This window comes from Heterocephalus glaber, unplaced genomic scaffold (assembly GCF_053883595.1).
Source record: "Heterocephalus glaber isolate CG9 unplaced genomic scaffold, H.glaber_assembly_v1.0 deba00001444, whole genome shotgun sequence".
Taxonomy (NCBI): domain Eukaryota; kingdom Metazoa; phylum Chordata; class Mammalia; order Rodentia; family Bathyergidae; genus Heterocephalus; species Heterocephalus glaber.
In genome coordinates, this window is record NW_028258297.1 from 6,008,958 (window position 1) to 6,029,818 (window position 20,861).

At 47.3% G+C, this 20,861-nt stretch overlaps 1 protein-coding gene across 19 annotated transcripts in view; it reads left to right on the forward strand.

Annotated features, from left to right (window-relative positions):
* Window positions 1-1,824: 1,824 nt before the first annotated feature.
* Pacsin2 (protein kinase C and casein kinase substrate in neurons 2) overlaps window positions 1,825-20,861 on the forward strand; it is a 114,412-nt gene continuing 95,375 nt past the window's right edge. For 5 of the 19 annotated variants that reach the window (XM_087213764.1, XM_087213771.1, XM_087213769.1 and 2 more), the window contains exon 1: window positions 1,857-1,968. The gene's annotated coding sequence lies outside the window, so the exon portion shown is untranslated. Of the gene's footprint in view, window positions 1,969-2,350; window positions 2,540-17,801; window positions 17,946-20,861 lie in introns of those variants that run through there. The other 14 variants (XM_087213768.1, XM_087213773.1, XM_087213785.1 and 11 more) reach the window with 12 other exon arrangements.

Here is a 20,861-nt window from a genome sequence, read left to right on the forward strand (position 1 = left end):
TGACGGAAGAAGAAGGCTGGTTGCAATATTGTGAGAAGTCCATAGGGAACTTCACAGCTGCCAAAACGGAGCTCAATTTGGGAAAAAAAAGAAACAACCTGGCTAAGCGGCTGGGACAGAAGGTGCTGAGACCCAAAGGTTTTAGAAAACAGCACCAAACTGTCAGGCACAAGAAAAAGGAATTTTGTGTTTGCCTTGAGAAAGAGCAGGGAGAGAAGGGAGGAGAGTGAAGGGAACAAAAGCATGTGATAGACATGGCATGTGACATGACAGCGGTGACCCCTGGGGCCAGGGAGGCTAGGACGGCTCTGGCTCTGGAGGCACCTTACCTCTTGGGTGCACCTGACAGGCGTGAGGCTGCTCTGTGGTTCTCAGTCTCCAGGGCTTGGTGCAAAGCAGGATTTGCGTTAGGCGTGTAAGGAGTGCAGGGGTGATGGTGGTGAGTCCAGGACACAGGGAAGAGCACAAGGCTGGACGGAGATGCCTGATCAGAGACCCTGGGAGAGACTCAGGATTTCCCAGGGCACTGATCTGCAGCACAAGCTGACCTTGGCCAGGTCTCAGGGCAGAGAGCCTAGTGGACACCTGGGTTCCACGCACATGGCCCAGGCAGGCCTCTGTGGGCTGAGTCCCAGCTTGCTTGCTTGCTTGCTTCCTTCCTTCCTTCTTTTGCAGTACTGGAAGATTGAGCTCAGGCCCTTCGCACTGAGCTACATCCCCAGCCCTTCTCGCCCCCTCCCCCCTTTTAAATTTTGAGACAGTGTCTCCGCTAAGTTTCCCAGGCTGCGCTTGAAACCCTGAGATCCTCCTGCCTCAGCCTACCAGAATACTCTGATCTCAGGTGTGTGGCACCCCACTCAGCTTTCATTTTCTTTTCTTTTCTTTTTCTTTTTTTGGTACTGGGGGGTCCAACTCTGGACCTTGCTTTTGTGAGGCAGGCAGTGGCACCACTGATCTAAATCCCTGCCCCCAGCTTTGTTTCTTAATCTCTCTTTTTCTGGTTGTTGTGCTGGGGATTCAACCTGGGCCTCACACATGCTAGGCAATCTTTCTCAATTCTCCTAAGGACAGTGCAGCAGAATAAACAGTCTGCAGTAGCAATTACAGCGTTTCCACCATTTCTTATTGATCTTGCTTCTTCCTTTAACATTCAAATGTAAGCGGGCCTCATGATCATTCTCACCGGAGCAATGAGGAACCAGTAGCAGTTTGGGGTTGGGATGACCCAGGTCTCCTGTCCTCGCCATGCCAGTAGTTGTTTCTCACCCCTAGCAAGATCCCTGGTGCCAAGTTCCCTAAAGCCTCACTTGGACATACTTTCACCATGTTCTGCACTAGAGGCGTACAAGGCCGTGTTCAGAAGGTGCGCGCGCGCGCACACACACACACACACACACACACACGTCTCTGTGCCTTGTTCAAATTAAACGAACTCAAGTGGAATATATTTTGAGTCCTCCGAGGGAAGAAACTTTCTGAAAGTCTACATTTCCTGAACTGCACGTCGGGCACGGTGCGGCCTAGCCACACCCTTCATCTTTGCTTGCAAGCAAAGTCGCAAAACTCTGGCCCTAGGCAGCCAGCCTCCGGGACGCGCGGGCCTTTACTCGGCTGCCTGAGGATAACCCCCACAAGGCTCGCCTCTCAGCAGGTTAAATAGTCACTTACTCTTTGATTGACAAGGGCAGCCGCCAGTGCTCACCCAGGGGAGGCCCCTTGCGGGCTCTAGGGGGCGTGCCCCTTGGCCCAATCTAGAACCCTGAAAGGGTTACTGGGCGGAGCCCTGCTCACAGCGGCCAATGGGGTGAGTCCAACGGGAGCGGCGGGGGCGGTGCGGTCGCGGCTGGCGGCAGAAGCGGCCGCTGCGGGTCTGGGCAGGGCTTGGGTAGCGCGGCTGGAGCGAGGCGGGAGCGAGAACCGGGGCTGGAGGACACCGTCACGGCTGGAACGGGGCGCGCGGCGGCTGAGGTAAGGGTCGCGTGGACTGAGCGTCGGGGCGGGACGCAGGGGAGAGGGTCGGCGGCGGGGCCCGTGTCCTGTCAGGCCGCCCTCCGCGGCCGTGGCGAAGTCTGTCAGGCCGCGCCGCACCGCGCTGCGCGGAACTTCCTGTATCCGTGGGACGGGGCGTGGGGTCGGGCCCGGGGTGCCGATAGCGGCGCGAGGGCGCGCGAGTTGCACTTGGATGTGGGCGGCGAGACGGCGGGAACGATGCGGCCGCGCAGGAGGTCGGGGCAGAAGTGGGGGGCGGGCGACTTCGGGGCGTCCGCGGGGCCGGGAAGGCGTGGCCGGGAAGCGCGGCTCGGGACCGGGCGGGACACGCGCGGGTGCGCCCCCCTAGGCTCTTTGAAGCTCGTCCTCCATTTCCTTCTCTTCCTCCCATCCTCCTGTCCCGCGTCCGCGGAGGGTGGGGACCCAGGGCTGGGAGCTGAGGAGGCGCGATTGCTCTCTGACCCGTGAGTTTCCTCGGAGTTCATTGAATCAGAAAGGAGAACTCGCTCTCTCCTTCTCTGGGGCTCGCAGGCCACATTCACCCCGAGAGGTGAGACAGCTCTGAATTTCAGTGATTCATTGGGTTTCGGCGCCCTCAGAGGTCGTTTTCTTTTCCAGAAGGAGTTGGTCAGGGAAGCAAAGTGAGCTGTCTCCTTGGCTCACACCGGGAAGCCTGGGAGGTGGAAACGCCCCATGGATGCCGGTTCAGTGCCGGGGGCAGGTGGGGGTGCACACCGTTTCTGGGTCTTGCTTTCTCTCCTTTATCTGGAATGGCCTGGGTTTTTGTGGTGAAGGGAAGTAGGCTGTTGAGTCTCCAGGGCTACTCATTATGCTGTTTACCAAACACTCCCAGGCTGTCCTGAGGAAGATCAAGAGACTAGCTCAAAGAATTTAAACCTGAGTTGGAGATAGGAGCTCGCACCTTCCTTCCCTCCTCACGGTTCCTCTGGCCGCAGTTATTCCCATATCCTAGGGTTCTGCTTTAACCCTTGTGGAGTTGCTAACTTGGAGCTCTCCTGGGCAGCGTTGAGTGCCAGCCCTCCTATTCTGTCCCCATTCTTACTCTGCTTGATTCACAAGCCCGCCCGCAGCCTCCCCATAGAGCCATGGAGTGGGCGCTGTGCAACTTGGATTTCTGTCAATTTACCTGGAAAGCCTTGGTCTGTGTGTGGTTAAACTTAATCCTAGAGTTAAACTTCTGTGGACCTTTTTTTTTTTTTTTTTTGGTACCAGGGATCGAACTCAGGACCTTGAGCTTTCGAGGCAAGGCGCCACTGAGCTGAATCCCCGGCCCCCTGTGGTGTTATTTTTTTTTGTTTTTTGTGTTTTTTGGGGGATCAAACTCGGGTCCTTGTGCTTTCGAGGCTGCCAAGCGGCCGAACCACTGAGCTAAATCCCGGGGAGTGTTCTTTTTTTTTTTTTTTTTTTTAACAGTAGTCTTAAAGCTTTAAAGAAACGGCCATTAGGCTAATGATATTTATTACTTGGGAAAGTAACATAACACAAGGGAGTAGATGAATGATTAGGTCTGCTCTCTTTATTCAGTTTTTTTGGAGAAGAATAACAGCTCTCTTGAATGGAAATGGTGTTCTTGGCTCATGCTGTTTGGGAGCTTGAACTTCATTACTTTTTCTGTCTAATGTTAAGAGGTGGTGATATTTAAATAATCTAAAAGCATGTATATATAGAAGACATCTATGGTTCCAGCATGGACTGCTGTAGTGAGCTAAAGGTTGCTTTACCCTGGTCCTGGGTGCCCAGTCCAGATTTCTGATGGACAGGCACGTCTGGGGCATGAACAGAGGTGTTTGTCTTTAACCTTTAATTTCTTTTCTTTTCTTTCTTTTTTTGAGACAGAGAGTCTCCCTATGTGGTTCAGGCTGGCCTTCAACTCACGGGGATTCTCCTGCCTCACCCTCCTGAGCCTGCAGGGATTACAGGCATGCACCACCATGCCCGGTTTAACCTTCCTTTCTTTCTTTTTTTTTTTGGTTCCGGGGATCGAACTCGGGTCCTTGCGCTTCCACAGCAGGTTGAAACCACTGGGCTAAATCGCCGGCCCAACCTTTTATTTCTTATCAGCTACTTGAACGTTTGTGCCAACTGAGTTAAGGCATGCGTTAAGGCATGCGCTAGCTTCTTCTGAAGAGGTCATCAGTTTGATCATTCTAAGATGTTATGGAATATCAAAAAATGGCATTACATGGGCTGGGGATGTAGCTCAGTGGCACATGCCTGCCTAGCAAGTGCAAGGTCCTGAGTTCGAGCACCAGTACCAAAAAAAAAAAAAGAGGCATTGCTACTACTAACTGTAATGTAATGGCACCTGTGTTGAGAGAGTGTAGTGGCTTTTATCAAGTGCTTTCTGGCCATCCTCCTCTGAACTTCCCAGCTGACTCTGGTCTGCCTTATCTGCCATCTGATTGTGTTTCAGCTTCTTGGAGGCCACCCCGTAAATGAGGTGGGTAATGGCTGTGGTCACATGATTGATAGTGCTGCCAGTTTTTTTCCAGTTGTTTGGAACTGCAGCTGCATACCTGAAGGCAACTAAGCCCTTGGTTTAGTTATGAAGTTAGTTTGCATTCCACAGGTTTTGTGGCCTCCACAGTGATCCTTTGCATACCTGAAAGTGCTGTCTGCCTGTGCCTGAGACTCTGCCTTGGATAGATCTCAGTGGGAGTCCTGATGGCTGTCTAGGAATTCCTCCTGACATTTAGTATTCAGATGGTTACACTGTCTGGTAATGGAGATCATCTTAAAAGGAGGATTGTCCGGGGATTCTGCACAATGTGACATTTTTGGCATCTGTGTAGTTCCAAAGAATCTACTTGAGGGGACAGCAGTCATCTGAGAGTCCCAGTTTTGGTTATTTTCATTAAAATCACCCTTAAACAAAAAAGACACCCCTCCTCCCACACAGAGTCTCACTGTGTTGTCCTGGCAGGCCTGGAATTCACTGTGTGGCTGAGGCTGGTCTAGGACTTGCAGCAATCCTCGTGCCTCAGCCTCCTGAGTACCATCTCCTTTCTTAACTTATGTACTGACTTGTGTTTAGAATACATGATTGCATGTAAAAGAGTAGCAGTTAGTTTTACATTCTTGTTTCCTAACATAGTCTTTTTCTCTTCTTGCAGTACTGTGGATCAGACCCTTGCCCATTCTAGGCAAGTGCTTTACCATTTAGCTATATTCTGGGCCCACTTTTTCCCTTTTCATTCTTGAAACAATCATGTTTCTTGGCTGCAGGCATTGAACTAGACAGAGATGAGAATACAGCATTAAATACAGTGCTACTTCAACTTATCAGAGACCTCGGCAAGAAGCCTTACATAGGATGAGAAGGATAGAAACTTTGCTATAACTTTAGAAATCATGTGTGTATGGTTTGTGTAACATTCTCTTTATCTATATGAAGTTTATGTGATTTTTTTTCTCCCCAGGATATGGGATAGTAGAGTGAGAGATGTATGGTGATCCGGAGTCCTGGGCTCTGTCCAGCCTTTCTCGGACTAACCCTGGGGTTTAGGACAGTCAACACAGACCTTAGGGCCTCAGCTTTCATATTTGTAAAATGAGGGGCTTAGAGCTTCTTTACCTTTTAAGATTCTGTTAACAGCGTGACCCCCTTCCCAGAAAACACACATGTGGACAGCATCAGGGCCCTGGACCCAGGTTAAGAACTGGATCATCTCACCCCTAAGCTGTCTCTCCTGTGCTGTGGTGACAAGTGGTGAGCAGAGCACCCGTCTGACCTGCCTCTTACCCCGGGTATTCGGTAATCCTATTTTCTCGGTCATCTTGAGCTAATAATAACAGTGACTTGTATTTGTAGAGGATGTGCTTTCCAAGGTATTTTCACCTCTCATTTTTTGTGCTTAAAACATTTCAGAGTAGTATTGGTGGCTGTATATGGCCCCCCCCGCCCCTTTTTGATGAAAAAGAGATACCAAGCTCAGCCAAGGCTTTGATAGGATCCCACATCCTCCAGCTGGGGCTCCCAGTTGCCAGCATGGGGTTTTTCCATTAGGTTTGGCTTCCTTGGTGGTTGTCATTACGAGTTATGTTTGGCCGTGTAAATATCCCAGAATGTGTCACTCACAGAGGAAAATATTTGCCCATCTGAAGGACTGTTTTTCTGTTGGAATTTAGAGCCCAAAGCACCTTTCTGTCTGACCATGAAAAGGTTGTTTTATTTTTGTTTATTTTCTTGTCACATTTTTCATAGGGGTAAATTTGTAGAACTTGGGTATTTTGAGCAGACTTATTTAATGTTTATTGATTGAAGAGTACATTGAAATGATTACTTTTTTAGTTGCTTAGCACATGAAAAAGTTGTGAAATAAATGTTGGGTGAGAATTCCAAACGTTGAAGTCCTGTCCAAATGTCCTCAGGGATAAGATGCTCCCTTCAACCTGAGGTCCCTCCCTAGGGCCCAGAGCCTCTGGGTGGCTTCAAAAGTTGGGTGTGGATTGTGCCAGTACCCATGACTGTGCAGTTAGTGGCCAGGTTCTCAACATTTTATGCATTTTCTTTCCAGTTTATTAAAGTAGCTACTCAGCTGAATAAAGAACTCATGTTATGTGAAAGAACATGAAACTTCAAGGCCATGCAGATATTAGATGGTTTATTTCTGATGAAAATAGTCATTCTAATCAGATGTTTTGATTACTCAGGTGAAGTTCATTTACTGCACACAGTAGGTATCACTCAGATGTGGCCCATATGGGAGAAAGCCCTATCCTGTTGTCACTTAATGCCAGTGTCTGTCAGAGTGAGGGCTGACCAGCATTCGCTGCTGAGGCATGGAAAAAGGATTTGTTCATTTCACGGTACATTCATTTAGGATGCCTGAGAGGACAAGGCAGACACACATAGCCTTTCTGACATCAAACAAGAAGCCTGACGCTATGTGCCTTCTCAAAGTGAAAGAAAGGTTCTCACAGAGAGAATTGGTGGAAGCTAACAATGAGTGACTAAGTTCTGGACCCAAAGGAGTAGAAGCTCCCTGAAAGTAGAACCCTCGGGAGGAGAAGAGGCGGGGGGCTCTGGAGTGAGAGCGCCAGGTTGCTGCCACGGTGCATGATGGTGTCCAGTTACCCCTGTGGAGGCTGATGTGGACCTGCCAAGTTTGCTTCATTGGCTCTGCCAATATTCAGGGCACTCACTGACCAGAAGAACACTGGTACCTATAATGGCTTGACCCTTCCCATCCGTTGGCGTCCTTGCTGTGATTCAGACATTGATTAGGAGGCAGGGTTGGCAGCAGGGCTCTGGGGGACTCCATTAAACTACAGATGCACCTTGAAGAAAAACTTCAGTGAAATAAATCAGACACACGTGTACATATCACATTGCCTCTCTGGTGCAAGAAATTAAAAATGTAGAGACCAAAAGGCATAATAGGCAATGTAAAATATGATAAAATTTTTCAATAGGAAGGGGGAACTAGAAAAGCAGGAGGTGGAAAGGAAGGAAAGAAAATAAAATGAGAAAAGAAGGAAAAAATGGAAATGGGGCTTTTGTAAATAAGGGGAAAAGGGGTTGAAGAGAGGGGAATGGGAAAAGAAAGGAATCACGATACGTCATGTAATGGTACAAATTTTCTATGATGAATGTGATCATTATGTAAATTTAAATTATACCAATTAAATTAAATAAGAAAAATAAAAGTACCCAGGCAGTGCTGGAGTTTTATTTGAATGTTGCTTCCTGGGCTGAGAGCATTTAGAGGTTACCTCAGGTGCTGGTCTGTAGGGTATATTTGTGGGTGAGGAGAAATAGGCCAGGTGGGCTTGAGCCATCCTGGCCACTGTGTGTGTGTGTGTGTGTGTGTGTGTGTGTGTGTGTGTGTGTGTTGCCTCTGGGACCTAGCTCTGCCCAAAGCTCTGGCATCCCAAGATCAAGGGGCTCTTGTGTTCTCTAGAGGCAGCTCAGTGTCAGAAGTGGGCCTAGAAATGTAACATTTCTCTGACGGTACCAGGTAGGAGTGGGTGCACAGTAGATGGCAGAGGGTGGAGAGTCTGACTGTCATTAGGAAGCTGCAGAGAGCATCTTCACGGAGGTGCAGTGATGCAGTGATGGGAAGGAGAGTCCTGGCCAGCGCTCCATAGCCATCAGGGATGTGAGTGTGACTGTCGTGTATTCGAGGGAGGGAAGGTGAGTGGGCAGGCTTCAGGGTGGGGCCTGCCTTGTATGCCTTACTCACTGGTCTGGGCCTTCTCCTAGACGATGGGGTTCAACAGAGAGCTGTTTCAAGTATTAAACAGTGCATGAAGAAGATACAGAATCAAGAGGTCAGTGAGAAGTCAAGGATGCGGATGGGGGAAGGGTGATTTAGGTGGCTTATTTTCACAAAGCTCATCTTGTGTCCTTGGAGGCTCAGAGATTGCCATCAACAATTTCTAGGAAGCAGTAACTCAACTGGGCAATGACAGGGGCTTCCAGGGTGGCATGGCCTTGGTCTTTGACTCAGTCTCTGCCTGCATTTATGATTCTGGAGAGTAACACAGCTACCTGGGCTCTGCTTGTCTTTTCATATGGTTTATGGTCTTAATTCTGAGGTTAGGATGTAACTTTCACTGTCTGATTTTATAGAAACAAGGGAATATTGCAGTAAGGAATCAGAGATAGAAACATAGGTTTGGAGAAGGATAGCCCTGGCTTTGAGTTCCAGTTCTACTACCAGTTCTACTATCTTCCTTGGCTGAATGTGTCAACATTTCTGAGACTGAGTGTCTTAGTTTGGGCTGCTGTAACAAAGTACCATAGAGATGGGAATTATAAGTAGCAGAAATTTATTCCTCACAGTTTTGGAGACTGTAAGTCTGGAATCAGGTGCCAGCATGTGTGGGTTCTTTTTTGAGTTGTAGACAGCCACATGGTGGAAAGATGAGAGAGCTCTCTGAGCTACCTTTTTTTAAGGGCTTTAATCTGTTCATAAGGGCTCCACTCTTCTGACCTGATTGGCTCCCAAAGGCCCCACTCCCTAATCCATTACATTGAGGGTATGGATTTTTTTTTTTCTTGTGGAGAGAGGGTCTTGCTCTGCAGTTCAGGCTGGCCTTGAACTTGCAGCGATCCTTCTGCCTTGGCCCCTGGAATGCTAAGATCACAGACGTGTGTCTCCACACCTAGCTGAGGGCCTGGATTTGAACATGGGAATTTGGGTGGGTGGCACAGACATTCAGTCCAGTGCCAGGATGCTGACAGCCCCTTCTTCCTGGGATTGTGGTAGGCTGGAGTAACAGAGCCCTACAGCTCAGCATTTGTGCTTCATCTGTAGTACTTGCTTAGTAATTTTGCTGTCACTCCAAGAGCAAATGTTTACTTAAATAACTGCAAACTATACCTTTAAAGTACCCATATTGATTTTATTTTATTCAATTCTATTAAAAATCCTTCCAAAATGTATTATTCTTTCCTCAGCCAGAGTATATTTGATGTATTAAGGCTTTTCTTGGTGACTTGAGGTCACTGATGTGGGTGTGGCCTCAGGCCCTGCATGGCACACATTTATCCTGGCACTCAGCAGGCCTTCTGCCTTTCTTCTCACCAGTGCTAAGCTTCTGCTCTCTCAGTCAAGTGAGCTGAGGTTGGACACATCTTGGTTCAAAGAGCACCCTGCCATGCAGAGGCCTTGCCTTCCGGTGTGGTTTGGTGCCTGAGTTCCATGTGCTGGTGATGGGAAGTCGACCCTGGAGTGGAAGGGTGGGCTGTGATGCAGAGTGGGTAGGAACCATGTGCAGTGAGAATGACCGCTCATACAGAGGCAATAAGAACCAGAGGGACGTTGAAAAGGCGAGTGAAAGAGCTGTGTGTACACTGAGCATAAGTGTGAAATATTGTTCGGATTATGTGCAGCTATGATAGTTAAGGCTGTGGGATTATGGAAAGTTTCTCTTTGTTTTCCAAATTGTATCGTTGCCCTTTTACTTTTGGGATTAATATTTAAGCTTTAACTTGACTTTGTAATTAAAATAAGTATATATAAAAACGAGTTGGTTGTATAGGCATTTGCAGTGTATCATGAATTTTCCCACTGTCAATTTGTACCCTTCTTCATGGTTCAGAGGAGAAGAGAAGGTAGAACTGGAGGGGTCAGTGGCAGGGTCTGGGGTCTCTCTCCAGACTCCTGAGGGCCTCTGCACCCAAGGCCAGGGCTCGCAGGGAGATGGTTCCGGGCCTCTGCCTGGACCTGCAGGGCGGCCTTCGGTGTCCTGAGGTCCACTGTGGAGGAGTGTTTGGAACTTTCCTGTTGAATTCAGTGAAATTTTACTACTATGAAGTGATGCTCAAACTATAGTTTGTGAACGTTTTCATATTTTAAGTTGTTTGTGTTTCTTTATACCAAGTTATGTTGTCGCCATCTGAGCATACCAGGACTACGAATTGTGGTCTTCAGAGGAACCATGGAGCAGGCTCTACTCCCCACACAGACCTCTAAGCCGCTATTAGTGGGTTTGGAGCTGGCTGATTTGCTGGAGCTGCCCTGCCTGGGTGACGTTCAGCTGGGACAGGACGATTTTTTTTTTTTTTTCCAGTTCCGGGGATCGAACTCAGGACCTTGCACTTGTGAGTCAGGCGGTGGAACCACTGAGCTAAATCCCCGGCCTTAGGACGATGTTTTAATTAACCAGTTGTGACCTCTGTAGCAGCAAGCGCATCATCAGATAAGGAGGTTGACATGAGTGGGGTTGGCGTCAGTGGGGAGGGGACAGACAGGCTGGGACAGTCCCCCTATGCTGGGATTTTCTAAGAGACCTGACAAGAAACTACATTCCTGCTCACCAAATCCTTGGAACAAGATAACAGAGACTCCACTTTACCCATGAGTAAGCACAGCTCAGGGAGAGTAAGTGGCCTCACAGGGTTGCTGTCAGAATTGGCTCTGAAGCCCTTGCTGAGGTCATGGTCTTGCTGTCTTGAATGACTGGGCTCGGAGGCGCTTGCAGTCGAATGTGAAATAATCTTTTAAGAGTTATACCTGCCCCTAAACATAGAAATGAGGTAAATTATGTGGCCTTTTGTTTGAAGGTAGGATCTACACCTGCAACCAACCTGATTAAGATAATCTGAAAGTCTGTAGTAATTTCTGTAGCAGGAAATAAGGACAGAAAAGGAAGTGCTGCTGTGTGTAGTCACGATGACTTGGTCACCTGTGCGCTCTCCCACTTGGGGCAGACAGAGGGTGGAATGGTCCACTCGAATTCCAGAGGCCCTGGCTAGGGGTGTTGTCTTAGCTTCTACAGTTGCGTTTGAAAATGTGTCATGTGCTGTGTGTCCAGAGAGAAGAAATTGCATTTCTATAATGTTCGCTTTATCCTATACTTTGTAAAATTGTGAAAGGTTTTCTCATTTTGTTGAGGTTGTGACATCAAATGAAGACCATTTGTGCAGGTAAATTAGAGCAGATACATGTTTTTGTGCTTGTGATAATCATATTTTTTGGGGGATCGAACTTGGGACCTTGCGCTTGTGAGGCAGGCAGTAGAACCACTGAGCTAAATCCCCAGCCCTGTGATAATCAGTTTTGTGCCAAACGACTTTTCATTTTTGTTTTCTTTAAGCTCTTTTAAAATTTGAAAGAACAACACAACATGACAGAACAGGGTTTTCTAAATAAAGAGCTCTCTTTGTAGCTTACCTTCCACATGCATAATGGTTTTTATGTATCTTCATGTGGCTAACACAAGCAGTAGCTACCATCCAGTGATGGGCTCCCTGGTACCAGGCATCAGAAGAGGCAAGAGAGATGGGTTTCCTCTGTCCATCCTCAGCAGTGCTTTTTTTTTTTGAGACGGGGTCTTGCTATGCAGTTCAGGCTGGCCTTGAACTCACTATATAGCCCAGGATGGCCTTGAACTAGCAGTGATCCTCCTGCCTCAGCCTCCTAAGTGCTGAGGCACAGGTGTGCCTGGCTGGCGGTGCTTTGAAAGTATCAGCTTGAGCAAGAGGAAGCTGCAGTTCAGGAGATTGCTTAGTGCAAGTGTCATCCAGTTTGTAAATTGGCAAGAGGATTTGAAGACTGCCCTGGGTTCAGGTGGCTCTCTTCTTTTTATTTTTTTTAATTTATTTTTTATTTTTTTAGTTTTTGGTACCGGGGATTGAACTTGGGTCCTTGCGCTTGCGCAGCGGCGAAACTACTGAGCTAAATCCCCGGCCCTCTCTTCTTTTTATTAATCAACATTGTTATATTTATGTTCTTCAGATTCATTAAAATATTTTGTCAGGTATTTTCCATTCCCCCTGTCCCCCATTACACTAGGCACGTAACGGGTAGGTCTGCTTCCTCTTTCTATATAGCTAGTGTAAGCTTGGCCTGTGCTGAGTATCAGAAGGCTTCCCCACTGTTAGCATCATCTTTATTTATTTATTTTTTGGTACCGGGGATCGAACTCGGGTCCTTGAGCTTGCTAGGGAGGCGGCAAAACCACTGAGCTAAATCCCCGGGCCTCACCATCATCTTTAAAGAGTGTTCTTGCTTGGTTTGCAGTGCTGAGCATCAAACCTAGGGCCTTGTGCATTTTAGGCAAGTGTTCTCCCATGGAGCTGCACTCCCAGCCTCCAAAAGATTTTTCGTGGCTGTGTTATCTTATTGTAATGAGATTAAGACATTCTCTTGTGGTGGACATTTTAGGTTATTTCCACTTTTTTGGTAATGTAGATGAATTTGCAGTTTACAATTTCATTTCTCTTTTTTCATGTGCATCATTATTTCCTGAGGATAAATTCCCAGCGATGGATATCTTGGGTTAAAAGGATTTGCACATCTTAACAAGTGTTTTGAAAGCCGCTTTTGTAAATCTATTTCTTATATTTTTTGGAAAAGTTAGGATTCTTTCTCTTTAAGGTGCCTTGGCCTTTGAAATTCTAAGTGGATGAGATAAGAAACTTGTGTAAGGGTTTCTTAAATGAGTCATGTTTCCTTCCTAAGTTTCTGAATATTATTTCTGAATATTATTGAATTGGAGGCTTTGATGATAGAAAATCCTTAACAGTGCTGGGGATATATGTAATTCAGTGGTAGAGTTTGTGCCCACCATGTGTAAGGACCTGGGTCCAACCTCCAGGACCAAAAAAAGAGAATGAAATTCCCACTGCTTTCTTAGTGATTACCAGAGCTAGTGTTCTGTGTTCCCAAGGTTGTAAATGTTTATAGTTGCAGTCTTTCATCAGTCTTTCTTTCTGAACTACAGCAGGTCGTGGAACTTGTTCTAGGTTGCTTTTCCATATTTACAGTGTGCACACTGGGAAAGACTAAGGTTGTTCCCACTGGTATCATTCAGAAATCAGGACAGTCAGGGTTACTTGATCTTTTGGACTTCTGTAGCTTCTGGATGCTGCTGTCATGGATGCTTGTTTGCTTGCTTGCTTGCTTGCTTACTTTCTTTCTTTCCTTCTTTCCTTCTTTCCTTCCTTCCTTCCTTCCTTCCTTCCTTCCTTCCTTCCTTCCTTCCTTCCTTCCTTCCTTTCTTTCTTTCTTTCTTTCTTTCTTTCTTTCTTTTTCTTTCTTTTCTTTTCTTTTCTTTTCTTTTCTTTTCTTTCTTTTTCGTACCAGGGATCAAACTCGGGTCCTTGCGCTTGTGCAGCAGGCAGCGAAACCACTGAGCTAAATCCCTGGCCCTTCTCCTTTTTATTTAAAAAAAATTTTTTTTTGAAATACTGGGGATTGAACTTAGGGCCTTTTCACTGAGCTATGTTCCCAGCCCTTATTTTTTGAGACAGGGTCTTGCTAAGTTGCACAGGCTGGGCTACAATTTGTGATCCTCCTGCCTCAGCCTCAGATTATTGAGATTACAAGTGTGTGCAACAATAAACATTTCAGAGAGAACATTCTGAGAGGTGAATAGCGCTGGTGCTTATTCTTGCTTGCTTATTTTTTCTGGTCTGAAGTCCACCATGGCCTTCCACTTTCGTGAGTTGACTCATCTTTCCACCATCTGCTGTCCCTTCACTGTTCACTGTCAGACTGAGCAGAGTCCCATTTTCCTGGTTGCTTATCCTTGAGGGTCTGCAAAGGATGAGGTGATGGTGCTTAGTGGGGTTGTGGAGGAGGTCCAGGTGGGGAGCCATGGTCAGACCAGCCTTCCACACTCTTAATCCTCATTCATGTTCCCTCCCTGGGGCTCCTGCTCTGTCTCCCCCATGCCTACCTGCACCCCCAGGGCTGTTTCTCCTTTAGTTATCTGGTCTCACAGTGGACAAAAACTTGCGTTTCTTGCTGCTTCCTCTTATCCTAGCCAAGAGCAGCTGATGTTAACAAGAAAAGCAAGGACTTTACTCAGTACTAAGGTAGAAATAAAAGGAAACAATCACTAACAACACAGAAGCATAGGAAGTATTCTGTTCCGGAGCACAAGTGCATTTTCAGGACTGGCACTCCAGGGCTAGGCTGACTGCATTTGCTCCTCCAGACACTGAGCTTCCTGATTCTCCTCCCCACCCGTGTTTATCCTCTCAATAAGACCATATTTTAGAGTAATGCTTGGCTTTGTGTTTGGCAGCTTGCTTTTTTATCGCGAGTATGGAAATTGTACTTTGCCCTGGTTTCTACAGATTCCTAAATAAGGCTAGGTTGTTGTTGCCTTGACAACTGGCAGAGCTTTGCTTGTGTGTGGTGAGAGCCCTGGTAGGGGCTGGATGGGAGCCAAGTCATCCTTAGGGCTTCTCAGCCAAGCTGATGGTGAAGGCCAAGCCCTGGAGGCACAGGTTCTTAGCTTCCTTTTGTCCTCCCTGAGTTCCTGTTTAATTTTCCTGCTCAGCTGCCACAGTTTGGCTGGATGGCATGGCATGGGATGGAGATGACCCTGAGGCCCTTGACCCAGGCTGTAATCTGGGTTGGTGCAGGAGCTCCTTAGCTGTTCCTTATGCTTCTCAAGACCTGGCACTGGTCCCTGGGCCTAGAGTCCCACAGAGACAGGGCCTTGTAGTGGACAGGAGGGGTGGTCTGATCACCTGTAAGTTATGGGAAACATTGTTACTTGGATCCCAGGAGCCCTGTACTATGCCTCATTTTATGAAGGGTGAGTGAAATGGTTGGTTTGATAAATTCCAGATTTATCCTTTGTTATTTTATCTTTTTTTTTTTTCTTTTTTTTGGTGCCGGGGATTGAACTCGGGACCTTGCTTGTGAGGCAGGCGCCAGAACCACTGAGCTAAATCCCCGGCCCTGTTATTTTATCTTAACGCTGCTTTTGTTTCCTTTTGGGTTTCTTTCTTCTTTGCTCTTGTAAGCCTGGGTCTGAAGTTGCTTGATTGGGGTTGGGGGGAGGGTGAGAGGTGGCTGTCTCATTGCTTCTGTGAAACTTCCAACACGCCACCTTCCTTGAAGTTTCTTTGTGTTTGCGTTCATTTCCAGAATTCCTATTTTGGATCTGTGCTTCTCTGTTTGCTACTTCTGCCGGGAACTTTTGGGTGTATGGCATTTAGAAATGGTTTAAAATAGCATGTGTTCTTACTGATAAGTAAGGGGGGTGTACTCATCACATCCCTGCCTCCCAACAACTTAATGTTCACTGTATAATTGGTGGGAAGAGACAAACTCTTGACCCCCTAGAAATTCCAGGGAGTGCTGAGGGTGGGCATTGCCTCCTGGGGTGTGTTTGGTGAACTGCCAGCTCTTCTAGGCTCCACAGAGACTGCCAAAGTAAAAAAGGCTCCTGTTCTGGAGGGGAAGTCTCACTTTTGGGGCCCTGGGACTGTGGTTACTTTTTCAGTAGGAGGATCCCTCTTTCTAGCAGTGGGAAGGGGACGTAGCTCTGCTGAGTTTGGGCTTGGTACCAGCCCAGTGCTGTGGGCCTGCAGGTCAGCATGGGAGGAGCTCTGCAGCCAGGTTCCCTGGGCTTAACCTGGCTCTGCCATTTCTGGGGGATTGACCTCTCTTTTAGAACGGGGTAATGATTGCACTGGTGTGTGCACTGGATGAGTGAGTGTCCACCCCGCAGTTGTGACAGTGGTGCCTTCACAGGGCTCCACATAGCACAGCCCTCTGAGCCTCCTGGCCCTCCAGTTGCGTGATTCTGTGGTGGAGCAGACAGCTTCTTGCTTTGTGCATTGGTTTCTCTCAGTGGCCCTACCCCCCCTACTCCCCCAGGAGCGACTGCAGAGACACCAGCTGCTCCTGCAGGCAGTTTGTAGAAGGACTTTGTAATGCCCCATACAACCCCCCCCCCCAACATACACACACACCATGATTATATATTACTGTACATGAGTGATGCTGTGATTATGATTAATAAAATACCAGTTCATTTTAAAACTTGAATTTTTTTTTTTTTTGTACTGGGAATCAAACTCAGGACCTTGCACTTGAGAGGAAGGTTTAGAGCCACTGAGCTAAATCCCCGGCCCCTAAAGCTTGAATTTATGGTAGCCTTTTGTCTCCTTGATTTCCTAAGTCATCAAATGAGAAAGTATCATTTAGGGACCTTGTCAGTCTTTAAAAAAGGATCTTTTTCTCTTTGGGGTGTGTGTGAGGGGGTGGTCAGTAGGAGTGTACTGTTGCCCTTTTCCTGCCTCGTGTTTGGTGTGTGCCCTCTGGCAGCCACACGCCTCTCAGGTCAAGGCATGTTGCATAGACTTGGGCCCTGGTGCAGCTGGGCAGAGGTGTGGACTAGAAGCAAACCATGTTCAACCAGGAGGGCATGTGAGGGCCCCTGGGACCAACAACCCTTCCTACATGGAGGGCCCCTGGAGGAATTCTGCTGAATTTCTCCCTAGAAATGACTGCGAGATTTTTGCATGCAATTCTGATGGGTTCATAAATCTTTTTTTTTTTTTTTTTTTGGTACTGGGGATCGAACTCGGGTCCTTGTGCTTGCGCAGCAGGCGGCAAAACCACTGAGCTAAATCAATCCCTGGCCCTGGTTCATAAATCTTTATTCAATGACTATTTGACTATGTGCCACGTGTCAGGTGTGGTTTGTAGCACTGAAATTACAGGAGGAAAAGAATAGACCAGGGCCTTACTTTGGAGTCAGGCTGCCAGAGTGTGACTAATTCCCCTGGCCCTAGGGTAGAGGGAAGGCCGTACTCCAGTGGACTGGAGGGGGCAGGCCTCATGCCCTGCTTAGGGCCATGCTTATCATCAGCCTCCTGGTTCCCTGCAGCCTTTAGCTCCCTGCCCTGGATTTTTACTTCACCATCACCATCATAAGGCGCTTCTTAAATTTAGTATCTGTTTTGTGCCAGGTGCCCTCCTTTGGTTGCCTGATCACACTTATCCTCAGTACAGTTTGTTTGCAGGTGAGAAAGCTAGGCTTAGAGACTGAAGAGCCAGCCTCATGGCTAGGAAGTGTGGCATGAGCTTGTGACCAGTGTGCAGCATGAGCATGAGATCTCAGGAGCCAGGCTTGATGACACCGTCAGAAGTGCCAACAAATAGGACACATCTCTGTTTTGTCCTGGATCATCTCCATTCTTTGCAGTCACAAGTTTAATCTTTTTTTTTTTTTTTTGCACCAGGGGATAGAACTTGGGTCCTTGTGCTTTTGGGGCAGGTGGCAGAACCACTGAGCGAAATCCCTGGGCTCACAAGTTTAATCTTTACTGTGACTGTCACATCAAATTGCTTTGCTCACAGAGGGAGACACGGGTGGGATAAGCTGCAAGATGGATATTATTGACACCTGCAGTTATCAAGCGTGCCTGTTTACTGTTTGCAAGATTGCATAACCCCATCCTTACTCCCAAATAATTGCCTCATGAATGGCATTTGAAATGCAGCAGTATTTGACTCTAGGCTGAAGAATTTATATGCCCACTGATTTTTCCACACAGACAGTTGTTTTCCTGTTGTGACTTTTAAGGCTCTGCCCACTGGACACAGAAACTTTCTAAGTCCTCGCCTCTCTGAAGTATAGAATGAATCAGCATTTGGGATCTTGATTTAGCCCCTGACATGATAGCTACGATTCCGACTGGAAATTTGCAAGCTGCCATCCTCCTGGCTGCAGCTGTGAGTTCTTTAAATATTTACATTTTATCACTTTGTAGCTCTTGTCTCCTTTTAAGGCTTGTGGCACTTCATGTCAGACACAGAGCTGCACCTTTCCAGTTGCTTTGGAAAGCGCCTCAAGGGTTACATTTCTGTACCGGCCACATGGTGGAGGGCTATCCTGGGCTCAGTGTTAATTAACAGTTGCAGCAGCATCTTCCCAGCCATTCTTCTGCTGTTGGGGCCCAGAGCAGCGCGTTGGGAAGGGGAATAGGGGCCTCTTTGTCTATGGGATCGTTGGAAGTGGAGTCCTGGGGGAGAGTGAGGCAGTCTAAGGAGAGGCACATGATGCTGGGGGAGTCTTGGTCTGAAGTCCAGGAAGATGGACACTCAGGGTGGGCTGGGCTGAGGATCTCAGAGCCAAGGGGGTGTGCCTGCTGTAGCAGCTTCAGTCAGCTGCAAGACTGGCTCTAGGTGTGGATGTGCAGGGGCATCCAGGGGGCTGCACGGGAGGTCCCCTCCCCACCTTTCATATGTCAGGATCGCCCAGCCATTCTTATCACTAAACCAATGTTCTTAGTTTCTTTGTTGCTAGAACAAAAAACACAAGTTAAGGAAGGAACGGTTTATTTTGCTTCACAGTTTGTAGAGGTTTTAGTTCATAGTTGGCTGGCTCCAAGGCAGGGAGGCCTGGAAGCTGGGCATGGCTAGGGAGAGATGGTTCATGGTGTGGCATACAGAAAGCAGAGAGGATGAAGGGAAGAGCAGAGAAGAGATAAACCTTTGCAGGCTGCACTCCCAGTGACCCAGTCCCTCCCACCAGGCTTCACCTCCCAGGCTCACATTTAGCTGTAAACTCATCTGTGGACTAATCCTTTGGTGAGTATTACACCCCATAATCCAGCCACCTCCCAAAGCCCCACCTGTAGGGTATGAGGCATTGGGGGCACATCCGGATATAAACCAGAACACCAGTAATGCGTGGGGCAATGCCACTGGCCCCTGGCCATTTTCCCCAGTTTCCCTCTAGTGTTTGCCTGAAGGTATTCTTTGGATTTTGTCAGCCTTCTGGGAGAATATCAGAAGGGTTCCAGCCTGTCTCATGGTCTTCTTTAGAGCTCTTGTTTTATTTCCACTTCAGCTCAGTGGACTTTAGCCTGAATGAATGCCAGTGAGGAGTTAACGTTGGCATCTGGAGCTTTGCCTAGTGCAAACCAGAGTTGTATTGGCATGGGCCGAGAAGTTCTTGTAGAAAAGCAGTGCAGAGTGGCATTCCTGTGAGTGCTTGTTCTCTGCAAGGAGTCTCAGTCCCACAGTGTGTAGGGCACTGCCTCTCCAGAGGGACTGCCGGGGTAAGGACAGGAGACAGACGCCCTGGGGAAAGCTTTGCTTCCTGCAGCTGAGTTCCTGCCAGAGGTCACAAAAAGTGGCCAGAATCTGTCTTACCCATGTGAGAAGATAAAGACAATGAGTCTTCAGTGTGTCTTGGGAAGGGCTTTCTTTCAGTATAAGATTGTGATCATCATATTTATCTATTTTAAAATATCTTTTTAGTATTGTTGGTAGTCTGTTTCCCTCTCTCTCTTCCCCCTTCCTTTCTCCCTCTCTTCCTCCATCCCTTTTTCCCTTTCTTATTTTTTCTGGTGCTGGGAATCAAGCCTCGGGGCTTAGAGATGGTAGGCAAGTGGTCTATCACTGAGCTGATAGTTTTTGAAGAGTATTTTATTTGACAAAATAAAAATTTAGCAGCCTTATGTTATTCTTCCCCCAAATTTCAAACGCATGCTGAGTTAAAATGAATATATTATAAGTTGCCCATAAGAGTGTACAATTTGACACTGGGTGTGGTGGTGCATGTCAGCAATCCTAGTACTCTGGGAGACTGAAGCAGGAGGTCACAAGTTCAAACCCACCTTGGGTTACTTGACTTAGCAAGACCCTATCTCAAAATAAGAAATAAAATTTCAAAAGGGCTGAGGTTATAGCTCAGTGTGAAGGCCCAGGGTTGAATCCCCAGCACCCCCCCCCCCCCCCGCCCCGCGCCCTCTACCCCTTAGATTAGGTTTGATATGCCACATGCACTGTTGCCATCCCTACAGGCAGGAAACACTTTGGCTCTGCTCTGGGGTTTCATCCAGCAGCTTTGTAATCCTCTATCCCCTCCTACCTCCTCTAGGCCAACACTGCTCTGCTTTCTGCCGCTACAGGTTGATTTGCTTTCCTAGAATTTTATATAAATGGACTCATACACTATATACTGTTTTCATTCTGTCTGTAACTTCATCCATGTTGTATTGTGATTTGATTTCATTGCCTTTTGGATCCATTGCAGTTTGTTCATCCATGGATGGACATGTGGCCACTTTTTTGTTTGGGGCTATTGCAAATAAAGGTGCCATGAACGTTGGTGCACAAGTCTCTGGGACTAGATAGACAGGAAAGGCTCGATGATGCTGTAGGTGTACATTTAATGTTTTCCAGTGCTGCTAAACGCTTTCCCACAGTGCTGTACAGCATGTTACTTGGCCAGACATGTTCTTCATATCCCGCCCACACTTGACGTGGTCAGTTGTTTTACTTTTTGCCATTCTGATGGGTCTTTTTTTTTTTGGTACCGGGGATCGATATGATGGGTCTTTGTTGTGGTATCTCATAGTGATTTTAATTTGTATTTCCCTTTTTGCTGTAGATATTCAGGCCTTTTTATGGGGGGTGGATGTTGAGATAGAACCTAGGGCTTCATGTACTCCAGCCTGTGAAATATTTATTGAAATCATTTGCTCATTTAAAAAATTGTTTTATCACTTAGTTTTGAGATTTCTTTATATATTTTATTTTATTTTATTTTATTTTTTGGTACCGGGGATCAAAGTCAGGTTGTTGCGCTTTCGAGGCAGGCAGCAGAACCACTGAGCTAAATCCCCGGCCCTTTCTTTA